The 26,868-nt window shown below is 44.6% G+C and overlaps 1 protein-coding gene across 2 annotated transcripts in view; it reads left to right on the top strand.

The window, feature by feature from the left end:
• Stat5b (signal transducer and activator of transcription 5B) overlaps nucleotides 1-26,868 on the top strand; it is a 69,921-nt gene that overhangs the window by 5,152 nt on the left and 37,901 nt on the right. Inside the window, exon 1 of one of the 2 annotated variants that reach the window (XM_041643817.1) lies at nucleotides 22,390-22,835. The exons of the other annotated variant lie outside the window; for it this stretch is intronic. The gene's annotated coding sequence lies outside the window, so the exon portion shown is untranslated. Of the gene's footprint in view, nucleotides 1-22,389; nucleotides 22,836-26,868 lie in introns of those variants that run through there. 2 annotated transcript variants of the gene reach the window in all.

Raw genomic sequence — 26,868 nt, 5'->3', positions numbered from 1 at the left:
CCCTTTGGGGCAAACAATCCTTTCTAAGGGGTTACATATCCGATATTTACACTACAATTTGTAACAGTAGCAAAATTACAGTTATGAAGTAGCAATGAAATAATTTTATGGTTGGGGGTTACCGCAACATGAAGAACTGTATTAAAGAGTTGAAGCATTAGGAATATTGAGAACCGTTGCTCTAGGGCCTTGTGAAGCCTAGCCTGGCCTTGAACTCTGGATCACAGGATGTGTCACAGGATGGCCTTGAACTTCTGGATCCCCCCCCCCCAGCACTAGAATAACAAACTTGCACCACCAGACCTGGTTTGACTGTGCTGGAGGCCTTGAGGAATACTAAGTGAACACGCTGCCCATCAGGCTGCATCCCCAGACCCCCTCCGTGGTCACAGTGACTCTAAATGCTGGAGAGTTCTGTGGAGCCGTGGGGAGAAGTGGGGAGAATGACAACACGGTGTTGTTTCTGTTTCCCCCTCTTCACTAACTTTCTTCTAAATAGCGTAATGACTAAATAGACTCGGAACCAACTCGGCTGCTGCCGTGTTTGCGGTTTCAAGGTAGTTTCTCTCTTCTGTATTTTCTTTTGGATCACAGTTCCAAAAGAAATAGCACCCTGGCATGGAGCAGGGCTCTGCAGAGTGAAATTTGCCACGGAGTTAAGCCTCGTACCTTGACCTCCTGTTCCCTCCATACCAGTGTCCAAAGAAGAAGAGACTTAACTTTGTCTCACGGGGCATTTTCTCCTTTGGGTTTTAATTACAGTAATTACTCCCATTTCCCTTGCATTGTGCCGTGAAGATGAAAAATCCAGGGCCTGGTTGAGGGGCTGGTTGCTTCTTCCCACGTCCTCTTGCCAACCCTACTAGTGCTTCCCTCTCCATCAATGCTTCCATTGCCTCTGGCGCTCTGAAGAGCCCTTTAAGAATTCTTTGCACATTTCTATTATGAAGAGAAATAGCTGCATATTCTCTGCACTCCTAGTTTTTTTGAAGTACTTGTACTGACTCATTTTAAAAATTATACTAAGATAGAGAGCATGGTTTGAGAGTAGTAATTAGATTCTCAGAAAATATGAAAACTTTCCTTTCTGACTGCTTATAGAAAGGTTGGGGAAGACAAGGGGAAATACATCAATGAGCCAATCAATTATTGTTATTTGTTGGGATCAATTTGGTGACTAATATTTTCAATGCCCATTGGCTAGTCGATATGAATTTGGCTTTACTCTGTAGTGATTATAGGACAGACCTCAGGGTTTCTGATAGTGCTTGTTTTTCCCTGCCAGGGGATTTCTTTGCATATGGGGAACCAGGCCAAGGTTGCCAGTCATAGCCGCATGTGTGATTTGTATTAAAAATAATTGTTTGATCCGGGCAGTGGTGGCGCACGCCTTTAATCCCAACAGAGGTTGGCGGATCTCTGTGAGTTCGCAGCCAGCCTGTTCTACAGAGCTAGTTCCAGGAAAGGCTCCAAAGCTACAGAGAAACCCTGTCTTTAAAAAAAAAACTGTTGAAGGCCAGGTGTAATGGCGCATCTTTAATCCTAGCGTTAGGGGGACAGAGCAAGGGGAGTCTGTGAGTTTGAATTCAGCCTGGTATACACTGTGAGTTCCAAGCAGCCAGAGCTACATAGTGAGATCCAGTCTCAAATGCTGTTGGTAATAATAATAAGTATTATTGTTATTTAATACTGTAGGGTACAGTACTTTATAACATAGTATAACAAGTAGATACACTAATTATATAGTAATTATTTTGCCATCCTTCAAGAAATAAACAGAAAATTAATTTAAAAGTACTTATGTCTAAACCCAGAGCTGAACTAAATGTTCCAGTGCCGTAAATTCAGAGAAAGATTATGAGAATAATACCTAATGGTTACTGTTCACATTCAGTGTGTCAGACTAACAGTGTTGCAGGTGTGTGTGTGTGTGTGTGTGTGTGTGTGCATGCATGTGCGTGTGTGTGTGTGTGTGTGTGTGTGTGTGTGTGTAGGCTAGACGTCAATTTCAGGTGTTAACTTTTGAGACAGCCTCTCACTGGGACCTGGGGCTTACTGACTGGCTTTGGTTGTCTGACCAATGGTCCCCACGGGTGGGGTTATCCCTTCTCCGCCGTCCCAAGGCTGGGGTTACAGATGAACACCACCATGCCCGCTCTTTTATGTAGGTTCTAGGGATTGAACTCAAGACCTCATGCCTATGTAGCAAGTGCTTTATATACTGAGTCACCCCAGCTCCCTGGTGCCTGTGTTTTATGGTCCTCGGAGGAATGGATATTATCTTGAGATAAAAGTGAAGAAATGACCACAGAGAAGTTAAGTAACTCATCCAAGGTCACACTGCTAGTAACCGCAGAACTCGGGCTAAACCCTGACCCATCCTGAACCACTGCGCTCAGGGACAGCAGACACCTGCAGCTTTGGAATGGCACAGGTGGTGCCCTCAAGTCGGCTGTTTCTTTATTTTCCATAGAAGAGTTCTGAGCTGCCCTTCTGTCTCTGCATACAGACAGAAGGATGATTAATGCTACGCTTACGGTAGTTTATGTACGGTAACCCTCCTTACAGAGAACAGAGTTCTGGCTCAATTTATTTTCAATTTTATTTTGAAGGGACTTAAGCTTCTATTCTTGTTTCACCGAAGCTTTTTAGAGTTTTCGATTACAATTTTTTGAAATACAGCAATTTAAAAGTGTTACTTCTATGGAGTAACTTCTTTTTTAAAAAAAAAAAGAAAAAAAGGATGTATATCTGTGTCTGTATATGCAGGTGAGCACAGGTGCCAAGGCAGAGAGGCCTTGGCTTCCCTGAGTCTGGAGCTGTGAGCCACCTCGTGTGGGTGCTGGGAACTGAACTAGAGTCCTCTGTAAGAGCAGTCTGTGCTCTCATTGCTGAGCCGTCTCTCCAGCCTTTTGGGACATCGATTGAGGGAGATGAATGAATTAATGTGTATTCAGACCAAAGGAAAGGCCGTGAGAAGTTCCCCAAGCTAGGAGCTGGGTGTGACATTAAATCTTAGGGACAGATTTCCTGCCCCTAAGGGATGTGACATAAACTAGGGAGCTCAAGCCACAGTGGAGGACATCTGAATTCCCTAGGAATGTGGCTGCTCCTCCTCAGACAAACAGAGGGTGTCAGCACCTGCGATTGCCACTGCCACCTTTGACCGACCGGGGCTGAATTTTCTTTGAATGTTGACAAAAATTACATTGTCAGTGGAAACCCTTATGTGAGATGTGGGTAAGTCAGAGTTTCCTCAGGCTCCCTGCAGTGAGAGCCCGCAGCTCAAGCTGTTCTCTCTGTGTGTTTTCCCCCTTGTCTGATATGTCTGTAGAGCCTTCAAGCGGGGTTTTCCAACATTTTAGGTGAGAGTAAATGAGAAAGGCTATGAAACCTTATTCATGTCTAAACGCAAAGCCTCTAGACAGTAGAGCATGGTTTGGGGAAGTATAGGATTTTAAAAGCCCGACCTAGGCCTCATGTCTTAAATCAACTATACTCATAGAATTTATTGGAGTACAGCAACGTGGTTGGAACAGAAGGGATCTTCAGGACACTTAATCTGTTAATACTAAACATTGGACTTTATCAGTCCTAAAATATGTGTAGGACAGCTACAGTTTTAAATAGTCAGAAGTGTTCTCTCAGAAGTAATGTTACTGTTTCTTTGGCTGCTTTTATTGTTATTTTTTGAGGGAAAGCCTCACTCTGTAGTCCAGGCTGACCATACACTCTCAGTGTAGCCTAGGCTAGCCTCCAGCTTGTTGGAGGCTCAGCCCTCTACGTAAGCCACTACACTTCTCTTAGAGTCAAGCCAGTTATATATTTTGGTTTTGTTTAATATATTTGTGTGTGTGCTGCTAGAAATTAAATCCAGAGATTTGTGCACATTAGACAAATTAAGTACTCCAACACTGAGTTACAGCCTCGGGCCCAGGTCGTGTTTAAGAACTGAGAAATGTGGCAAAGTAGAGAGTGAGCGGAATACACAGTTCTAACAGAATGAAGCTGTTTACCTTGGGGAGGGGTAGTGTTTTAGGACCTGTTTACAGTGAAAATCGGGCAGCATGAAGGCTTTCCATACAGGCATACAATGCAAATGTCCCCTTATTTGATTTTTTCTGTGACTGTTCTTTTAGTCTGTAACTAATGTATTTGGAAAATCTGAATGTGCTTGTATTGTCGAGATGAATTGATTGTGCAGTGAGTTTGAATAGCAGGTACTAATACTCATTGTGTTGTAGCTCATTTCAGTTGCCCCTCCTTTTAACTCTTGAAGACATTAAAACAAAATAGAAAATATCTGGCTTCCTGGATGACATGGCTGTAATTCACAAGCTGAGCTGGTGATGAAGTGAGACCCTCTGATTTCGCAATACCAGGGCTGAACACGTAATGTTAACGGGATGGGCACTTAAGTAAGATAACCTACCACCACAGGGCTTTGTGTTTTGCCACAACAGTGTGCCACTTGTGGTTTTAAGTTTTATTTTATTTTTATATTTTGTGTGTGTGGTACTGATAATTGAACCCGTGGTTTCATGTATATAAGGCAAGCATTCCAGCAACTGTATTCCCAGCAATCAATTTCGCATGTATGTTACCCAGAGATGAGACACACTGTGGAAATGAATGACACTTGAAGAAGACAAATGTAGATTTTATGAAATAATTTATAAAAGGAAAAAAATAAAGACAAATAGTAAAACAAAACAAAGCATTTATACTCCAAGTGTCAGAAATAAAAATGACAGTATAAGAAAAAAAATGATGCCTTCATTATAGGGTTATAGATTAATATTCATGATGTCTATATCATATAAATAATAAGAAAGAGAAGGACCCTAAAGAGGAAGTGGAGCAAAATGTGACACTCAAATAAAACATGAGCAGTGGGTTGGGGGAGGCAGTGGGGGTGGGGGGAAGGACTGAGACAAGAGGCGGGAGGGGAACTGCAGTCAGGATGTAAAATAAATTAATTCATTAAATTTAAAAAAATAAACTTTTTTGAGTTAGATTTACAAGTACTAATAATATTGCAAAAATACAGTGTTTGGGGATGAGGGGACATGGCACCCTTGGTGTTTTGTGTCAGAGAATTAGTGACCTAAATTGTCCCTCCCATCTCTGTTTACACAATGTAATGTCACTGGCTGTTTCAAACCATGTCATAAAGCAAATTTAATGACTAAATAAAGTTCATAATACATTATTAAGTGAAAAAATCAAAATATAAAACAATTTTATACATACAATTTTACTTAGAAAAAAAACACAAAAGTCCTGAAAGTGATTTCTGGGTTGCAGGACTTCAGAGCTAGGCAGGGCATTTTCGAGTCTCTCCCATCCCTCGGTAACAGGGGGATGATAACAGTGTTTTCGTGTTGCTTGCTTTTACAAATGGCTTTTCTGTGTTGACTCATCTTAGAATATACCACTTGTTTTTGTTTTCAGTTCTGAGGAGCAGCAAAGCGAGTAGTGAGGCCTCTGCTAAATGTTTGCCGGCTGCGGTGTCACGGCGTTTTGTTGTTGTTGCTGTTGAAAGGCTCTATTTAAATCATCTTCGTTGTATTCGGTGTTTTCAGAATTACAAGAACATGAGCTTGAGGACAGAGTTTGCTGCTATTCTTGGTGAAATGACCTGCGTTTTTAGGTAGGGACTGATGAATCATACTGGTTTGTAAATATAATAAATGATACTGTTTTCTCCGTGCACGTGTCTTCCCAAGCCAGCATTCATTTAGTGCTGAGGACGTGTGTTCGTAGTCTCGCGTGATATTCCCGTTGTTTTGTATTCGCCCTCCTAGCGCCCTCCTGTCAGGATAACACCTGTGAGAGAGCCGGCCAACTGCGTGACTCTTCCCACCCTCTTGGCTGTTTGGCATTGCCAGTACCTGAGGCTTGTGCGCTCCCTTAATTAAACCCACACTGATTTCTTTGTGACATTGTGTATGAAGACAGTTTTTAACATTTTGAAAAATCACAGAAGAGAACTAAAAATATGTCGCAAGGTGACGTTGTCGCAAGGGTTCCGGAGCACGGCTGTGTCGGGCCGGTCACCATGGAGCAAATACAGTGGGAACTGTATGGAAATGCCTTCAAACCCAGCCGGTCTCTTGATGTCACTCACAGTGACTAGAAGACGGCCCTCCCTTGGGTTATGCTTTATAATCTACTCTAATGGAATTTGCTATACTAGAATTTTATTTTAATCCAATTTGGGCAATAATGAAATAAATCATATTCGTTCCTTTTAGTGCTTTTCAAATCTAAACCTATGATAATTAAAATACATGAAAACAAATATCCTTATGTGTTGAAGACTCAGATTGCCTTTTTCTAAAGGTAGGATCTTTCTATATAGCCCTGGTTGGCCTGAAATTTGCTGTGTAGACTAGACTGGCCCCCAACTTCACAGAGACGTTTTTAAAATTCATATAAATTTGGGCTCTTAAACTTGACATCACATATTTTACTGGTTTTAAAACGTCTCTCAATGAGTTTCATTGTGAGAAATGAATCTGATACCTAAAGGGGAAAATTTGTTACCAGTAAATTGTAGAGTATAATTTAAAATTAAGATAAAAATTACGTGTCTCTTTTGCCACTTAGAGCCAACTACTTGATTGTGGTCTAGTATTTATTTTAAACTTAAATGGCAAGACTTCTCCCCAAGTCTGTACATTTAATCTCCAATAAAGGAGCTCAAATGCACATAAGATTCAAAAGACAGTTAAAAAACAAAACCACAAACCTTAATTTGGAGGCAGGTCATGGTGGCGCACGCTATTAATCCCAGCACACTGGAGACAGAGGCAGGAAGATCAGTGTGAGTCCAAGTCCAGCCTGGTGTGCATAGTGCACCCCAGGCTGAGTAAGGCTATGTAGTGAAATCCTGTCTCAAAAAGATGAGATGCTGGTGGGGAGGAAGACGGCACTGAAGATCTGGCTCAGCAGTGATAAGCCCTGGCTGCTCTTCTAAAGGACCCAAGTTTGGTTCCCAGCACCCACATGGCAGCTCACAAACTGGTCTATAACCCCAGTTCCAAGGGATCTGTTGCCCTCTTCTGCTCTCTGTGGTAATTGCATGCACTTAGCGTGTAGACATACATGTAGACAAAACACCCATACACAAAAAAATTAACAAATATATATACAATTTCTAAAAAACAAAGCCTAGTTTGGGAAGGTAATGATAACATTTTCTTTAGACGTCTTAGTCCACTTTTTGTCTCTTAGCTGCTATGGACCTTTTGAGGGGCTCTGTGTCTGCATATGTGTGTACAGTGCTTATAAAGTAAGTAAAGAAATTTATCCCGAAAGTTTCTGTTAATTGTGTTGTCAGGCAAAGTACGACATAGTTGGAACCAAGTTAATGTTTGTGACCAGCAAATGAATGGGCTGTGCAGTCACATTTGCTTTTCAAGGTCAAGGTAGACAAGTTGACCCATTAAACTACACAACCCAAAGGTTTCAGCTGTTTGAGAACCAGGGAGGGGTTTCAAGATTCTAATGAAACGCTTAATTGCCTGTTCCAGTAAAATATACAGAAAAATTTAGCCTGCGGTTTAACGGGTTCGTAGACTCAGGTTAGGATCTAATGGACAGCTAACAGAGCTAAGGGAGTATAAGAAGCAGTGATGGTGGCCCAAATGTATGCTTAAAATAAACCTCCACTTTGGTATTACTTAAGAGATGAGTGTCCCTGGAAAAGCCTACAAATATCAGTCTTCAGCATTTTAGAGGTTTGTATTCCGTTGTGTATCTCTATCATGTTAATGTTTAACCCACTAATAAATGACACAATAAATAATTAATAGCTTGTTATGTTGTTTCTAGTTTTTTAATTTGATGACCGCTGAGGTGGAGACTTAGCTTAAGTAGATTTTATTTCCATCTCCATGGACTATTCTCTTACTGAAAGTTCTAGAATGGAGCTGCTGAGTCGTTTGCATAAATAGTGACAAATTTCTCGAGAAACTAGCCCAGTCCATTAGCTGATACATTACCAAGGAGTCTCCATCTCCGTGACTGAGCTCCGGTGCCTCCGAGGCTCTGCCGGGCTTCCGTACTTGCTTGCATCTGTATTGTTTGGTTTCCGGCAAAGCTGGACCTCTCTTCCCAGAGTCCACTGCCCACATTTTTCCTTCTTTGTGATTTTCCTCTTTGTACTATCATCTAATGAAACTATTCCCGGTGTTCTTCTTATTTTATACATTATGTATTTCTCTTACAGCTTTCTTTTTGGGCATTTAACTTTGTGTAAGATGCTAAAATATTATATAGTCTAGTTAAATTCTTCCAGCCTGGTTTTGAAGAAATACTTTTAAAATTCCCTGCCAAATATTATAAAACTTTATATTTGCATTAAAAATATTTGGAGGGGGTGAGATGTCAGGTAAAAGTGACTGTCACAAAGTCCTGTATACCTGAGTTCCATCCTACGTGAAGGTAGAAAGAGGGAGTAGACTCCGAGGGCTGACTTCCACTCGCATCCCAGAGCGTGCCCACACACGCACATACACAAGAGCATATTCCTTCTTTATGAGGGTCTGGAGAGATCGTCGGTGAACAGATGGACTGCTCTTGCAGAGGACCTGAGTTCAGTTCCCAGCTCCAGCTCCCGCGGGATCACTGCCAGTTTGAAGCCAGCAAGCACAACAGAGTGAGATGGTTTCTCAAAACACACACACACACACACACACACACACACACTAGTGTGTTGAAGTAATAGGGGGCGGCGGGGCTGCGTCCCCGGCACCCGGCCGCCCCCACGGCTAGCTTTACCCAAAATAATTACATGGACACTGTATTCTTTTAAACACTGCTTGGCCCATTCTCTTCTAGGCTAATTCTCACATATTAATTTAGCCCATTTCTAATCATCTGTGTTGCGCCCCTAGGTGCGCTTACCGGGAAGATTCTAACCTATGTCCATCCTGGGTGGGAGCTTCTTAGCGTGCGTCTGCCCAGGAGCCAGGAGCATGGCGTCTCTCTCAGGCGTCTGCTCCCGAGAGGAAAGCGGTTGAGTCTCTGAGCTCACTTCCTCTTCCTCCCAGCATTTTGTTCTGTTTACTCCTCCCACCTATCCTCTAACCAATAAAATGGGCCAGGGCAGTGCCTTTATTAGCCAATGACCTTCCTCCATCAGTGTGTAACCAAAAAAATAAAAAAATGTTCAACATGTAATCAATATGAAAATTATTGTGAGATATTTTACATTCCACTTTTTGTACTTAGTTTAGAAATTGTGTTTTATCCTTAAACATCTCAATTAAGATATAAATTTTTTTTGAGACAGGGTTTCTCTGTAGCTTTGGAGCCTGTTCTGGACCTAGCTCTGTAGACCAGGCTGGCCTCGAACTCACAGAGATCTGCCTACCTCTGCCTCCCAAGTGCTGGAATTAAAGGTGTGCACCACCACCACCCGGCCTGGGTTATTTATTTATTTATTTATTTATTAGTTTATTGTGGTGGAAATGGGAGAATGCTACCCTAAGGTAGAACTCCCTATGTAGCTAAGGATGACTTTGAACTCTTGATCTTCCTACCTTTTGAGCAGTAGGATCACACACATAGTTTCCTAATTAAAATGAAATTTAAAAATCAGTTCCTCAGGTTTAAGTGCTCAGTGGGCACATGTGGCTCGGGACTGCCACCGTGGACAGGGCGGTTGTAAAGCCTGCTGAAGAAGTACAGCAGTCCCTTTACCTGAGGTTCCGCTCTCCTGAGGTTTCTGTTCCCCCAGTCACCTGTCGTCTATCTTCAGACATCTTGAACTTCACACCATCCTCAAGATCACGAGGTCTCACACCAGGCTGTTGTGTACACCTGGACCTGACTCATCCTGCATCCAGAGTATCTATGGCAACATACCACCTGCAGGCTAGTCACTGTTAACCAGTATCCACCATGAAATCAAGTCTGAAAGTATCTCCATGCTTGCATTTAGCAAGCCATTCACAGCAGCTTCATGTGTCTCCTGTGCCTACACTGGTCACATCATCTCGTCCCATGGGCGACCTTACATGAGATGGTGAGCACAGGAGCTCAGAGAGTACTCATCTAATTTTCATAACTGCATTGTTACAATTATTCTAGCTCATTAGTTATTAATGGTTTCTATTGGCAGGATAGAACCCCATGACCAGAAGCCCCTTGGCGAGGAAAGGATTTATTTTGGCTTATAGCTCTACATGGAGGCAGGAGCTGACGCAGAGGCTATGGAGAACACTGCACACTGACTTGCTCTCCATGATTTACTCAACCTGCTTTTATATACAACCCAGGACCACCTGCCCAGGGGTGGCACCACCCACAGTGGGCAGGGCCCCCCACAGCAATCTCTAATTAAGAAATGCCCCCACGCCGGGCGGTGGTGGCGCACGCCTGTAATCCCAGCACTCGGGAGGCAGAGGCAGGCGGATCTCTGTGAGTTCGAGACCAGCCTGGTCTTCAGAGCTAGTTCCAGGACAGGCTCCAAAACCACAGAGAAACCTTGTCTCGAAAAAACCAAAAAAAAGAAAAAAAGAAAGGCCCCACAAGCTTGCCTACAAGCTTTTTTTTTTTATTTTTTTTATTTTTTGAGACCGGATTTCTTTGTGTAGCCCAAGCTGTGCCGTAACTCACTTTGTAGACCAGATTGGCCTTGATCTGAAAGAGATCCTCCTGCCTCTGCATCCTGTGTGTTGGTATTAAAGGCACGCACCTGGCTTGCGTACAAGCTATTATGGATGTAACTTGACCTTATGTCAGTTTGACAATAAACTAGTGAGGACAATTGATGATTTCTTATTGTGCCTAATATGTAAATTAAATGTAGCCATAGGGGTGTGTGTATAGTGAAAATACCCAATGGGATGTGTGCATTGTAGGGTGTGGGCCTGAGAGCTTAGTCATCCCCTGGAGTCTTGGAGTGCATCTCCCAAGGATAAGGGATTTCTGACTGTAAGATGAAATACAGATTGCCTCCTGCCTCGTGGCATCTGGCTCACAAATAATAGGTGCATAAAAGAACTCTTGCCCTTTGGGACTGGAGCATCAACTCTCACCCCAAAACACATGGACACCCCCAGCTAAACTCTGGTTTGGAAGCTGTTGTCCCCATTGCGTGGAAGCCCTGTGCCATTCCTCCAGGCTACTGCTATCAGCCCCCTTCTGCATATGTAGGTGAGCATACGTGTATGTGAGTGTGTGTGTGCATGTTCGTTAGTATGTGTGTGTGTATGTAGGTCAGAGTCAATGTCAGGTGTCCTCATTGCTCTCTGTCTTATTTTTTTGAGACAGGGTCTCTCCTGAACCTGGAACTCGCCGATCTTGTTGGACTGGCAGGCCAGCGAACCCCAGTGATCCTCCTGCCTCTGCCTCTCCAGGGCAGGGACTGATGACAGGCATGTGCCTCCATGTCCAGCTTTTCCCGTGGATGCTGGGGACGGACCTCAGCTTCATGTGTCTGCACAGTGTTTCCCCAGCTCTGGGTCCCTCCCCTTTCTTAGGAGCAGAGAAGCTGAGTTAGTGTGGGGAAGGGGCACACACTGGTTTGGGTGGTCCTCCCCTATTTCCAATATTCATGTCTACACGGCCTAGTGCCTCGTCCTCTAGAAGCAAAACTCTTGGGCATGATGGCACCCACCTCTTCTCCCGGCTCTGGGAGACAGACGAGAGAATCACGAGTTACGACTAGCCACATGGGATAATGTGAGTTACGTGCGAAAGCCTGTCTATAAACAAACAAACAAACAATGGGCAGGCAAGAGGGCTCAGCAAGTAAGGCCATCACCATCAAGCCGGCCAAGCTGAGCTTGATCCCCAGAGCCCAATAGTGGAAGGAGTGAACCTAGTCCTAAAATTAACCACTGACCCCCACACACGTGCCATGGGACAGATGCAGCCCTTCCTGGAGAGATTTTTAAAATGTAAAATAAAATAAAAAGCGTCAAGAGTAAATGGGGCTTTGCCAGTTTGTGAGCAACGGCGGTTCACCGGGCTTTCCTCTAGGAATCCCCCGTCTTCTGTTTATAACATGTCGGTGGGGGAAACGCTCTGTGTTTCAGAGAGCATATGTGTGGATGAATGTGGAGTGTGGTTCCATCTGTAAGGAGACTGATGGGGGAGGGGAGCAGGGGAACATAGGGGTCAGGTAATTCTATTGAAGTGCTGAGCAGGGTGTGTTCCTTCAACCTCTCTCTCTAGCCAGCTACAAGCCTTCACACACTCTGAGACTGAAACAGCCATCCTGTTTCAGGTGTACCCCAATCTCAAATCGCCTTTAAGCAGCTGGGGTTTTGCTATTTTTGTTTCATTACAGGATGTGTATTGTACATTGTTTTGGTTTGGTTTCTTGCTTGTGTTTGTGAAACTGAGTTTGCTGAGAAAAACAAAATCGTCCTCGTGTTTTGAACTCAGCTTCGATTCATGAGAGACACAAAGTTGATGCTTAAAGGGCTGGCGAGATGGCTCAGCCAGTAAAAGGCGCTCGCTGATGAAGTGTGGAGACCCGAGTTCCATCCCTGAAACCCATGTGAAGGTGGAAGGAGAGGGCTAACTCCCACATTTGTCCTCTGACGGCCACAAGTGTGCTGTGGCCCAAGCATCCTCACACCCATCACGTATATACCCAGTAATAAAAACAATGCCGTAAAAGCTCATGTCTAAAACTTGACATCTAGTTACAGATGAAGAATTGCTTTTCTCTAGTTATCTCGCCCATGGTTGCTTTAGTCTGGGGAGTAGATAGTTGCTGTCTCCAGGCAGGTATGAGGACCCAATCAGAGAGCTTCAGGGCCCACTGCAGAGACATGCTGGTGCCCGAGCCCTGCCTTCTCCATCTCTCAGCCCCCCTCCTGCTTGGCATAGTTGTTTTAATTTTGTTTTTGAGATTGAGTCTCACTATACAACTCAAGCTTACCCTGAACCTGCCTCTGTCTCCCAAGTCCTGGGGTTGCAGACATGTGCCTCCAATCTGTACCTACGTTGTTTGTCCTAACTGGTTTTTTTTTAGATTCCCTCAGTCTGAAAGGATCCTCTGAAGAAATGTATAGAACTTATGTGTCATTTGAATGAGACCTCATATCTAAGCCAAATTTTCGACCATTATAATGTCAAATAAACTTCTCATTAGCTTTTATTACAAGGTAAGATTTAAGCTGCTGTTTATTTTAATATGGTGCCAAATTAAGTCATCATAATATTGAAAATCTCTTGATGCAACGTAGTAAATGTGATTTATTTCTCCATAAGAAATGAGGGATGGGCAGGGTGGTGATGGAGCACTCCTTTAATCCCAGCACACACGAGGCAGACGCAGGTGGATCTCTGAGTTTCAGGATAGCCAGGGCTACACAGAGAAACTCTATCTTGAAAAAAAAGAAGAAGAAATGAGGGGTATAACTGGAGAGATGGCTCAGCTGGCAAAGGCGCCTGCTTCCAAGCTTCTCTCCCTGAGTTCAAGCCCCAGAACCCACATCAGGTAGAAAGGCAGCCAACTCTCTCTAGTTTTCTGCAGACTTCACAGGGGTGCTGTGGCATGTACACTCCCCAGACACAAACAAAAGAATAAAATAGTACTAAATAACGAGGGATGATTTCCACAAGTGGGAAAAGCACCTTCTAAATCTATCATCACAGCATAATGTAGATTGTAAACTTCCTGAAAGGTGGGAATGCAGAAGCCTGTGAAAGTTGTCATGGCCCGAGGCAGCGGTTTATTGTGGTGATTCCACAGCAGCTCTGAATTAGGAAGCAAGTCGTTGTTTGCAAATAGCCCAAGTATTTTTGTTACATGCATGCTTTCATCGTGATGACGCTTGTGTGTTAGTGTACTAGCGTTTGACCTGCATCTTATTCTGTGAGGAGAAGAAACTGCCTGCCACCTTGTACTGATTCCATTGCGTGGAGGACCTTCAGTCCTGTGGGTTAAACTCCATGCTTAATACTTCTGTGCTTTGTGGAGATTAACCCGAAGATCCTCTTTGAAAGAGGATTTGGTTTGATTGTGACAAATTCCCCCGTTAGGAAAACTGCATCATGGAAAAGGACTGGACACATTCTCTTCCGTGCTGTCCTTGCCTGACCCCATTTTGTTTGGCACAGAAAGATGATCATCTTTTGGCATTGGTGGGCAGATGTCCTGATTTTATCGGAAATTGCTTTCACACATTTGAGGCTTCCCAAAAGTCAGGAATCCCCATTGATCTGATGTTTATGACAGACTTTTGAAACTATTTTTCAAATATTGGTTTGGATACACACATTATATTGCTCACCTATAAAATTTTACAATCAGGTCGTATATCCCCCCCCCCACCATAGAAACAGAAGAAAATGGAAAACAAAACCAGTAAATATAGCAGAGGCACAATTGAAGTATATGTAACAACTTCCAAGCATTTAATATGGGATTCTGGAGTCCAGGTTTGGGGAATGGCCATCACTGTGTTGGTATCTAGAACTGAGCCCACTGGCATGTCATGGGAGCCCAGCTAATGCTTGCTTTTCCTGTGAGAGGTTCGCTGCAGTCCTGTCTACTGATGGCATGCAGATGCTCTTCTGGGATGGGTCACCACTGATTGATGGTGGGACACCTTGATTCCCTTTATTCCCCATCAATCTCAGCATAGCTGGGATATCCAGAGAGCATCAACTCTGAGGAAGACTCGCCCTTTTCTGTGGAAGAAAGGAAAGAGACAGAAATGCAACTTGGCTTACTTTATGTTTCAGTGTTAAAGCTGGGAGGAGTGTGTGTTTATTAAATAAACGTTGCCTTGATTTAAAAATTGTAAAAACACTTAATAAAACATGCTATTAATTTTTTTGGCAGACCCAAGGAGACTGCTCTGTACTGGGCACGGGACCCAAGGCCTCCCATGTGCGAGGCTAGTGGTCACCAAGCTTCCCCACCCCCACCCCTGACTTTAATCATTTTTCAAGTGTATAGTTCAGTGGCACTAAGGACACACATATTGTGCAATCGCCCTGTCATCTAAAGCAAAAACTGTTCGTTAAAGAATAACTCTCCATCTGCCCCCACCCCCGCCGCCACCAGTCTACCATCTGCATGAATTGGACTCTTGTGTGTACCTCATAGGAGTGGACTCAAACAGTAATTGTCTCTGTCACTGCCACCCTCTCCTCCCCTCTCTGGGGACCTGGCAGTCCTGTCCTCCCTGGGAATCTGCCCAGACCTAGGCAGTGATGCATACACAGTAAGGACCCAGAGACAAGTTAAGGCGACAGTTTGTGGCATACCACTAGGGGGGTATTAAGCCTTTGAAGATGGGATTCCTAATCAGGATGTCTGCAGGCTTATCTCCTCCAAGTCTTGCTGATAAGCCTGCACTGACAGTAATGTGGGAGATTAATCTTTCTCCATGTTTCATAAAACAAATTGTTCTTCTTTAAACTTGATTATGGACTGGAAAATTACTGGTACATTGATGTAATTGCTCATACAGATATTTAGACATTCTCCACACAGGGGGTCTCAGCCACAGGAGAGGCTTTGATGGCGGCTCCACTCTGAAGTCACATGGCTATGCTTGTTTTCTCCCCCATTTTTATCCTATGTTCCTTCCTCCCTTCCCTCCCCTTTTCTGTCCCTCTCTTTCCCTCCCTTCTTTTCTTCCCCTTTTCTTTCTCCATCATTCCCATTTTGAAGTAGTTGGTACAGAGACAATCTGACCCTATGGGTTCAAATAGAAATGAACTTGGTCATAGCTCTCTGCAGCCCACCTGAAAAGAGAGAGAAGTGGAGCATTCCGAACATGAAAACAAAGGCAGGAATATCTATAATGGTTTCAAAAGACAGGAAGTACTTGCTGAAATAAGAGATATGTATATTGACGTGGATGGTAGGAACACGGAGAGAAGGAGAGATGGCCTCAGAAAATGATCTGAAAAGCTAGCTGTGTGCCAAATATAACCCCTGCACTCAGGAATGGAGGTAGGAGGGTCAGGAGTTCAAGACCAGCCTTCAGTACATAGCACGTTATACGACACCCTGTGCTACATGAGACCCTGACTCAGGAAAGAAAAAACAATAGCTTTCAGAGAGAATCTTGTTTTCTCTGGGAACGGAGCTCAGAGCCTTGTGCCTGCTAGGCTGGTCCTCCACCACTGGGAATCAGAATCAGCTTCTGATCCTGAACTCGTGTGTATGTGTGCATACATGCTTATGTACAGGTGCATGTGTTTGGGTACAGGTGTGTGTGTACTCTCGAGTGCATGTGTGGAGGTCAGAGGTCAATCGCAGCTGTTCCTCAGGAGCTATCCACCTTTTTCCCTTCTTCCCGTGTTCCTGCGTGTGTGTGCATGTGTATGTATGTGTATGCATTTATATATGTATGTTTATATTATGTGTATATAAGACCTGAGGTTAATGTCAAGAATCATCCTTGATTGTTCTTCCATCTTAACCACTGAGACAGGATCTCTCAGTTAAACCCAGAGCTTGCATATACAGCTTGTCTCGCTGACCAGCTCCCAGGGATAAAACGACAGGTGACTCTTATGCCCACTGGACAAAATGGGCTAAATACTAATTTATGTAGGTTCTGGGGATTTGAACTCAGGTTCTCACTGTTGTGTGGCAAACGCTAACCATTGAGTCAGCTCCCAGTTCCCATCTTGTTTATTGAGACAGAGTCTCTTAGTGGCACTGATCAGGCTAGGCTGGCTGACCACAAAGCCTCAGGGGCCCACCTTTGTCCACTCGAGGTCCCATGACTGGCATTCTAAGCATGGCTTTTTTCATGGATGCTGGAAATCGAACTCAGGTCCTTGTGCTTGTGCAGTGAAGACTTTTGAGCAGGAAGCTCTCTCCTCAGCCTGGGCCTCTGGACTCTTTTTCTTCAGATCTGTTTAACTGTATGTGAACACATGGTTTTTACCCAAACATTTGTATGTGTACCTGGTGTCCATGGAGGTCAGAAGGGGGCATGGGATCCCTGGAACTGGAGTTAAGATGGTTGTGAGCCAGAATGTAGATGCTGAGAATTGAACCCAGGTCCTCTGCAAGAGCAATGAGTGCTCTGGACCCCTGGCTCTACAATCTTAAAGCGCTGAGCATCGGCTGTGCCCTGGTGCTTTCTTCCCCGTGCCCTTGGCTCATTTGCATCAGGTGGATCCCGACTGCTTCCCTTGACTCCTTTTCTCAACCTGTAAAACATGAGGTCAGCAGGTCAGCCCAGAGCCATCAATGTTTAAACTGAAGCCAATAGAATGTGAAAAGCACTTTTAGAATTCCATATTGATGGCGTGTACAGACACAGATGCTAATGTACCAGAGACGGAGAACCCAAAGGTGAAGACTTACCCCAAGCTCAGGTCATCCTGGAAAGGTGACAACAGTGCTGAGCTCAATGGTACCGGTACCCTGGGAGCATGCTCCCACCCTTCCTGTTTAAAGAGGAACTGGCATCGATAGCCGTTATTACCCTACCCCCACTTCTCCCAGATTTAGATTGACTGTGTGTATAAAGTTTACCAGCCACAGTAGGTTCTGTTTCCATCCTTGTTATGGGGCCTCCTTTCAGTTCAATATGCTTTTATTGGCACTTCCTTTGGTGTTCTCTACAGCAGCAACTAATTGGTGACAGCTTTTGAGCAAGCAGCTTGTCATGTTTGGCAGGGACAGGGGACATCCATAGCTAAGTTTATCATGCTCCATGAAAATACATCTCACATTTGGAAAGCGTCTGTAGTCAAAGGTGGCTGTTTCTACTGAAATATCATCTTGAGCTGGCATTGTGTCCTACAGTTGAAGAACTCTGGGGAGATAAAGAGTAGCATAGGTTCTGTGTGTGTTGCTGACGTTGGGAGCCCTGAGTCACCCTCCTAACCTTACCCTGCCTTGGGGATGTCAGACCGCATCATGTTGTTCTGACATAGTGATAAATCTTTCTAGGTGGCATTTAGTGGCAAGCATGGCAGCTGAAGGAGTGCCCTGGTGCTGTTAGTGAGCGCTGTCCCTTCCATTTATGCTCAGCCTTCTTCCTGCAATGTCGGTGAAGGAAACAATGTTGTTCGCATGGAAATGAAGGGTTTTTTTTTTTTTTTGAACTTCAAGCTCAGATCAGGGTTGTCACAGCCCTTTGTCATTCTTCTCTTTGGAGTCACTGTAGTGAGGACCGAGCTCTATTTTACAAGCTTGTCACGATATTTATGGATGGCTCAGCTGTTGATTAACACCATCCATGAGTCAAAACCTCCGTCATGGTTTCTATAAAATGTGATTCACTCCCGTTACTCCTGTAATAAGGATTCAAATAATGTGTTAAAAATAACGCATTGACTGAAATAATTGGCCCACCATCTATTTCTCCCCATTTGGTTCCCTTTGTGACATGGAGATCCACTGAAATTATATGTAATACTTGATTACCAAATACCTACCGTGTACTAAGCAGAGCGCAAGTTAAGTTGTAACTCTAGAGAGCTAATACAGTCTGTCCTTTAATAACAAGATGATCGAACTGATGAAAGACACAGCACACAGGTATTGCCGTGTTTCTGTTTCTCACTAAGGTGTGAAAGTATAAAGGGGGCCTTCTTAGGAGCTTTGGGATTGCCAGGCGTCCTTGTCCTTGATGTCCCCTTGACATGTCACGCATATGGTAAAATGGAAGTTCTCTTCCATTGCCTACTTCTTTGTAGCATAGCTTGGTGAACCCTGAGGATTCCTGGCACTCGACTAACATTTAAAGCACACTGATGTAGCAACACAGTTATTTCTGCATCTTCCAATTAGTATTTCCGAGCACAGGAACTTACTCACTCCAGTAAATGAATGCTGTTGTGACCAGCCTCCCTGGTGACACCCAACTTCAGCCTCCTCCACCAGCCCTCCTATTCTGCCCCCTGGGGTGGTTGATGGCTTGTTTTCTCATTGGCGTGAGTGACATTATTCCTTCAAAAAAGCCAGAGTTTAGCACGACCATGATTAGTGTTGCTGCTGACGAAACAGCACAGCTGGCGTCCTAATTGCTTTGAATGATTGGCTGATTTTTATGTTTTGTCTGTATGTATATCTGTGTGACGGTGTCAAATCCCCTGAAATTGGAGTTACAGACAGTTGTGAGCTTCCATGTGGACTCTGGGAATTGAATCTGGCTTCTCTGGAAGAGCAGAAGCGCTCTTAACCACTGAGCCATCTCTCCTGCCCCCACTAATTGCTTCTCACAAGACACACCTCGTTGGGCGGCGGTGGCGCACGCCTTTAATCCCAGCACTCGGGGGCAGAGGCAGGCGGGTCTGTGAGTTCGAGGCCAGCCTGGTCTACAGAGCTAGTTCCAGGACAGGATCCAAAGCTACAGAGAAACCCTGTCTTGAATAACAACAACAAAAAAAAAAAAAAAAAAAGGCACACCACACTGCCCATTCCATGAGTGTCAGGAGTGAGGCTCCAGCCTTAAAGGAAAGCGCCCACTCCCAGGATGGTCCTCCTCTTGCTCCTCTTTCCAACCTCAGGATTTTAACTAACTTCTGATTGGTTCAGAATGATGAAGATAACCACCAAGCCCTCCTGTGGCTTCTTCTGTTTGTGCTTGAAGGCTTCCAGAAGGACTCTGATTTAAAGCTTTCTTTTAAGCCATGAGGTGACAGAGGCAGGCAGATCCCTGAGTTCGAGGCCAACCTGGTCCACAGAGCGAGTTCCAGGACAGCCAGGACTACACAGAGAAACCCAGTATGAAGGAAAGGTGTAGGTTGGGGGATGGAGGGACCTTACTTTGGGGTTGTGTCTGTTTGGAAGTTGCACTCTGTAATGGTTTCTTCAGTAGCTTCTAGTCCAAGGCAGCCGCAGAACAGAGGTGTGCTTCAGAAAGAGCTACTTTGGCTAAATGAAGATTTTTAACTTAAAAAATCCTTTGTGTAGGTGTGTCCATGCACAGCGTAGGTGTGAATGTCAAAGAACTCCCGCAAGAACAAACTGTTCCCTGTTCCCACCATGTGGGTGCCAGGAATCAAACTCAGGTTGTCAGGATTGACGGCGAGTGCCTTTACCCACCGACTCATCTCAGTGGTCATTAATTAAGCGAAGATTTTTAATAAGCAAAGTGGTATGGCTGGGCTCTTTGAAAATGAGAAGCCTCTTTGGGCCCTTGAGAGTCCCTAACTCTTAAGCCTGTTGCCTCATCTGTAACACAGTGACACCGCTAGAGAGACCCAGGTGTCCTTGTGAGACTTATCCAGGGCACATGCGGAGTGCGCAGGTGTGCATGGTATGTGGTGACAGCTTTGTTATCATTCCTTCTGCCTCTCTGACCGCTGTTGCTCCTGGATCCCCTTCTCCACTGCCTGCCAGCCCCCGCTGTGAAGCAGACAAGGAGAGGAAATTAAGTAGCTTACTTTGTGTCAACATGAAATAGTTTCCAGCATGTAGCTTAATTTAGCCTATGTAACAAGTTTTTTACCCCAGGAGCCCTCAGTTGTCTTCATCTCCTGCCCGGTGTTCTGAGGCTTGGGTTAAGCTCGCTGGGATCATCAAAGCCAGGCTTCTGTAGAAGAGCGCCTCCCACGAAGAGGCTGCTGTCTCTGTTGCCACCACAACCTGAAAGAGAGTAGTTAGAAACCACACGGAGCCGATGGTATGCTGTGAGCCTGTCAGAGGGACTCATCACGTCTTTTCTCTTTTCCTGTGTGTGTGTGTGTGTGTGTGTGTGTGTTTATGTGTGTGGAAGTCAGAAGACAGTTTCATGTGTCGTTCCTCAGACACCTTCCCTGTTTGTCAGGGTCTCTCACTGGCCTGAAATCAAAGTAGGCTATATTATCTGGCCAGCAACCCTGTGTCTGCCATCTTGCCATTGCAAGAATTAGAAACATTCACAACTGTGGGTTCTAGGAATTTGAACTCAGGTCTAGCCAAGTTCTTTACCAACTGAGCTATCTCCCCAGTCTAGCCCATCACATTTTCTCGGAAGACATATGTAGATAGTTAAGGGCAGGAACTGATCTGCTTGAGCAAACCTTTAAAACCTTCATTTTCTTCCTTCTCCTCTCTCGTACTTGAAAGGATGTCGTGTCGCAGCCTGGAGAGAACTGAGTGCAGATCTCCTGAAGTTTGGTGCTCTTGTTCCGTACAGAAGTCTGTGCCAGAATATAATGCAGTGCGGGGGGCTCTAAAATCTTCAGTGTCATTTTAAGCATTTGAAATTACAATCTGAAGAAGATTTTAAACCTCTCTTGCTCATCAGTTTCCTGGTCTTTTCTCCTTGTCTACTCTCAGAAGCTGTGTGTCATTCTCTGTGGCCTCTGGGCTTTTAGCATTGAGCGCATGCTGGGCATAGGGATGTCTGGATTTTTGTTTGTTTCATTTTAATTTTTAAATGGTTTATTACTTTTATTTTACATACATTGGTGTTTGCCTGCATCTGTGTCTGTATGAGGGTGTCAGACCTCCTGGAACTGGAGTTATAGGCTGTTATGAGCTGGGTGCTGGGAATTGAAACCAGGTCCTCTGGAAGGGCAACCAGTGCTGTTATCCACTGAGCCATCTCTCCAGTCCCATCACTGTTCTGACTTTAGTTTGAGAAGAGAAAAGACTGACATTTTATTTTTGTTGTTGTTGTCGTTATTGTTGTTTTTGATTTGTTTTGTTTTTCGAGACAGGGTTTCTCTGTGTAGCCCTGAATGTCCTAGAACTCACTTTGTAGACCAGGCTGGCCTCGAAGTCACTGGGAGCCACCTGCCTCTGCCTCCCTAGTGCTGGGAATAAAGACGTGTGCCACAACCGCCCAGCCTTGACATTTTATTTTTGTTAATCAGTTAGAGAGCTTAAATGTCACTGTAACTCTTATCACCAGATTACTATCATATTTTTAGATAGAGACTTCTGGAATATTCATGTAAAATATGGGAATGAGGAGGCCAGCATGATGACTCAGTGGGTAAAGGCATTTGCCACCGAGCCTGAGGATCCAAGTCTGACTGCCAGGACCCAAATGGTGGATGGAGAGAACAGACTCTGCCCTCTGACTGCCACACATATGCCATGGCACGCATGTGCCACACATATAACGTACAAAATACACAAACAATTAAAATCTAAGATGGTTCCTGACCTTCCCCCACCTCCTCCCAAGTATGATCTCACTTTGAAGCTGGCGGTTCTTAACGGTTCCCTTGCTGTTTAGAAAGCACGGGGCCTCATGTTCTTCCTGCCTTTGACGCAGGCAGCCAAGACCCTTCAGTGGCAGAGATTCTGGGTCTCCAGTTGCTTGTTTTTCTTGGGAGCTTTACTGGAAACAAAATGTGATTGCGTACTAGCTTCAGAGGGGAAGTTGGCGAGAACTTACAGCTTTCTGTTTGGTCTGTCTGAAGCAGCTGACCTTTTGGAAGGAAATCGCTGCTCTTTGCTTCTTCCTGTACCATCTCACCCGGTGAGCAGTGAACGAGCGTAGACGGAGTTCTGCCTCCAGCCCGGCTGCCGAAAGCACAAGCCGTTAGGAGCAGGGGCCCCTGCACAGCCCTTGTTCACGGTGCTGAGCTATGTTTAGATGTGTTAGTCGCCGCATAGCGAGAGAAGATCTGTTTCCAGAAAAGTGGTTGTAGCAAAAGTGATTCCGTTCGGTGGCAGAGTCCCAACGCTAGTGAGGTAGTGAAAGTGGACAACTTACAATTTCAGCTCGGCTCATCATTCCGCGTCCTGAGAGCGGCACTGAGTCTTCTACCTGGATAACCACTTTTTCCTGTAACCATTTGTTTCCTGGCAGGAAACATTTTAATTTTCAAAGCAAGAAGCTCTAATTCAAATGTCATGTCTGTGACCCAGAATAAAAATGGATGATAATTCGTGTAAATGTGCGCAACACAGCAACCCGAACCTGCATTTGGCTCAGTAGGTAGGTGCGCTTTTCCAATGTCTTCTCAGTCTGTTTCCTAGATGGACTGTTGGGGCCGAAATAATTGAGTGGGGTCAACATTGAAGTGGGGTGCACTCTTGCAATACTGACACTTAGGAGGCTGAGGCAGGGGGTTTGTTTCAGTCCAGGCTGGGCTACGTATAGGTTCCTGGTGCAAACCAAGTCGATGGCAGCCCAACAGGCAAGTTTCTCCCAGTTCTGACAGCTTCTGGGGAGGCGCTAACAGCTGAAGTTTTCTTGTGCCTCATCTCATCCCAGCAGCTTTCCAGGGGCCTCGAGTCGTTCCTCTGCACTATCCAGGGCCATCATACGGGGCAGCTGTGGGCAGGTGTGGGATTCACGTGATAGAAGGAATTTTGGTACGGTTGTGCATGGTTTTCTGTGACTTTCGTTCTGGCTACAGTTGCCGTAAGTTTTTTGGTTATGCAAAGGTGAAAAGGGAGCCGACGGTACATATAAATAGACGTCAGTTCCACATTAATCTTAGCCATTAATAGTCTTGACCCACTGCTTGAAAACATATTAAGTTGCTAAGTATCTGAAAGTGATAGTATTGCATTCCTCTAAAGAAATATTCTATGACTAAAGTTCTACTGTTTCATGTCCTACTTAAATCAAGGCTATCTCGTTTGTAAGACAGTGCCATAACCTGGACACTCACATGTCAGGAAATGTTCTCTTCCTATGTCTTTAAAAAAACTAATTCATTAAGAGCCGGGGGTGGTGGTGCACGCCTCTAATCCCAGCACTCAAGTGGCAGGGGCAGGCAGATCTCTGTGAATTCGAGGCCAGCTTGGTCTACAAAGTGAGTTCCCAGGAACAGCCAGGGCTGTTACAAAGAAAAATGCTGTCTCAAAAAACCAAAAACCAACAAATAAAAACCCAAACAAACAATTAGCAAAAAGCTAATTAATTAATATGTATGTATGCATATGTGTGTATGTACATAGTTTTATGTGCTTTTGTCAAGTTTGTTGCTCTGGTCTCACTATTTCACAGCAGGCCCTTCTAACCACGGAGCCCCTTTCTCTAGCCCCCTCCCTGTGTCTGTGTGTCTGTGTGTGTGTCTTTGTTTGTCATAGGGACCCACTGTGCAATTCAGGCTGGACTTGAACTTGAAATTCCCACCTCAGACGTCCAAGGGCTGGTACCACTGCGTGTGCTGTCCAGCCTGGCCGTCTTTGCTATCCCCACCTAACTTCCAAGGGCTGGTACCACTGCGTGTGCTGTCCAGCCTGGCCGTCTTTGCGTACCCTTTTAAATTTGGTTTCCATGGGATGGTCATTAGTGATTGTCTATTGTTACTAATTTTATATTTTACATGTTATATTTTGAAAACTCGTTTAGTTTGTGACATGGGGATGGGAATCAAACCTATGGCCTCTGTCATGGTAGAACACACTCCTAAGTTCTTACGTTTTAAACACCATTTAGTAACTACAGAAAAGGATGAGAACACCTTGCCTAAGTGTAAAAGCGTACATTCCTTGAGACCGTTCTCCAGTGGGTCTCAGCATACCTTCTGCACACACTTTTACCACATTTTTGTCTCAATCCCCAGAGATGTGTTGACATGGTGCTTGTGTTTCAGCATGGTTGCCTCTATCCGTGGTTCAGATGAACGTGTGTCATTCCATCAGGCTAATGCGCTATGGCTTTCCCAGTCCCTCCGTCTGTGTTATTTCCAGTTTCTCCCATCATAGCTTGTACTCTTTAACTAGTGGTTGTCCTCAAGAGCTGGCCTAGAACAAAACACTCTTCAAAGAAAAATTTTGCTAAGTGGAAACAGTACTGCAATTCTCAGTGGGAAGAGAGAGGCTATGAATTTTAATGTAGAAAATATTGGGAACATGTTTCTTATTTTCTGTAATGCAGATGCCATTATTTATGGGCTCCAGCAAATGCTTGCAGTCATCTGGAAAATGGTACAGTGGTAATTCTTCTATAATGGTAATTCTTTTATAATAACAAGTTGCTTGTTAGATTTTGGACTGGAGATAGTAATCCATAGGCAAGGATGCTGGCATCCTACTGCCCACAACACACAGCCTGAAAAGTCCAGACCTTCAGTACCGCTCAGGACCTGTGCCAGAGGAGACACCAGTTAGTAGTCTATTGCTTTGTTTCTCTCTTTTGATTTTTTTTTTGCCCTTAATTTTGATTTTGAAAGTATTTACAAAGTTACAGTCCTAGGATGTTGATAAAACAGAACAGTGAGCAACAGCTGTGTCGGCACACCTGTGTTTTCACGCCCACACCACGCTTCCCTTCTCTGATGGCTAAGACACCGACTTCATGACCCCTTAGCCTTAGAGGCTGAAGAACATGCTACTGAGAACTAGGGCACCTTCTAGCACAACCTCAACACCGCGTCACTCTCAAAACATTTACCCCTGACTCGAAGGCTGGGATGTGCTCAGACACTCAAGCACCTGCCTAGCATGACAAGACCCTAGGTTGGGTCCTCGCCAATGCATAAACCAGGTGTGGTGACCCATGCCTGTATTCCCAGCATTCAGGAGTCAGAGGTAAGAGAATCAGAAGTTCAAGGTTATCCTCTGCTGTACAGCCAATTTAAGGCCACACAAGACACAATAATATCCAATATATAGGCAGTATGTAACTTTCCGTAATTGTCTCAATAATGTCTTTTAAAGCCATGTTTCTGCTTAAAAAGCAAACAAACAAAAACCTTACATCTATATATCTAATCTATCTATCTATCTGTGTGTGTGCGTGTGTATGTGTGTAAGGGAGTTCACGTACAGAGATCAAAGAACAACCTGCTGGAGTTGGTGCTTTTGCCGTGTGGGTCGTGGGACTTGAACTCAGGTCATCAAGCTTGGCCATAAGCATGTTACCTGCTGGGCCATCTCTCCACCCTATGTCTGCTTTTAATGAGCTCTTGGCTGTCATGTCTCTAAAACCAATTCTGCTCTGTTGCTCCCCGCCCCCCTTCCTTAGAGTTTACAGTTTGGATTTGGGGGGAATTTGTCTGGATCTGTGTATTTTTCCTTAAGGTGTATAGTTTAGTTGCGGTTACTATTCACATCTCTCCAGCAGAGCAGCCCCCAGTGCTGCACTCTGTCTCCCATCTGGGAAGCCCTGGGAAACCCAGCCGTGCTTCCTGTGCGTCTGTCATCTTTGTGCAGGGGCCACGCCAGTCATCCCTGTTGGCCCAGTGTATGTGTCCAGCAGAGGCAGGCACTGTTGATTGTTTCGTCCAGATTCTTTTTAAGTTAGGTTTTTTTTTTCTTCTCAACGTGCCAAACCTGTCCATATATATCTCTCCAGATGTATAGTGCCATTGGGCCTGATAGTTGTGATTGTTAGTGCACTATCCACCAGATTCACCTGCTGATTTTTTTTTGTTTTTTGGGTTTTGTTTGTTTGTTTTATTTATTTATTTTTTTTTTGTAACTCTTTGTTTTTGGAAGTTCAGAAAATTGGTTGCAGGGTTTTGTGAATTCTAGGCCAGAGTGCTCACTACCTAGCTGTGCTGTGTCTCCAGCTTCCTTTTCATTTTGTGAATAGTGAGAAGCATGAAACTGCGTGAACATCCTGTTTTCAGAGACTTGGCAGCACCCGTGGCCTAAGCAGCGACGATGCTCCTTGTCTGGGTCTGCCCTGTGTGTGCACATGGATGGTGGTCAGAGGTCAATGCTGGGTGTCTTCCTCAATTGCTCTCCAGTCTATCTTTTTGAGACAGGGAATCTCAGTGAATCAGAAGCTCACCAACTGGGCTAGACTAGCCAGCCAACTCCAGAGACCCTCCTAACCTTCTTCCCAGACCTGGGATTACAAGCACGGCCATCTTTTTTCTTGGTTCCTGGGGATTGAACTCACACCCTAGTGACAGCAAAGTAAGGGCTTTACCAACTGAGCCGTCTCCCCAGCCCAGCCCACTCTATTCTTGAGGTTATGCACGTTGCAATATAAACACAAGGTGTATCTAGGTGAGAAGTTTAAAGATAGAAGAACCCGCCGATGTGGGCTAACCTTCTGCCCTTAG

The sequence above is a fragment of the Microtus oregoni genome, unplaced genomic scaffold, assembly GCF_018167655.1.
Source record: "Microtus oregoni isolate MIOR12 unplaced genomic scaffold, Mior012 000091F_ref0000469, whole genome shotgun sequence".
NCBI classification, from domain to species: Eukaryota; Metazoa; Chordata; class Mammalia; order Rodentia; family Cricetidae; genus Microtus; species Microtus oregoni.
The sequence above is the reverse complement of the archived record's forward strand: the minus strand, read 5'-3'. Positions and strand labels throughout refer to the sequence as shown.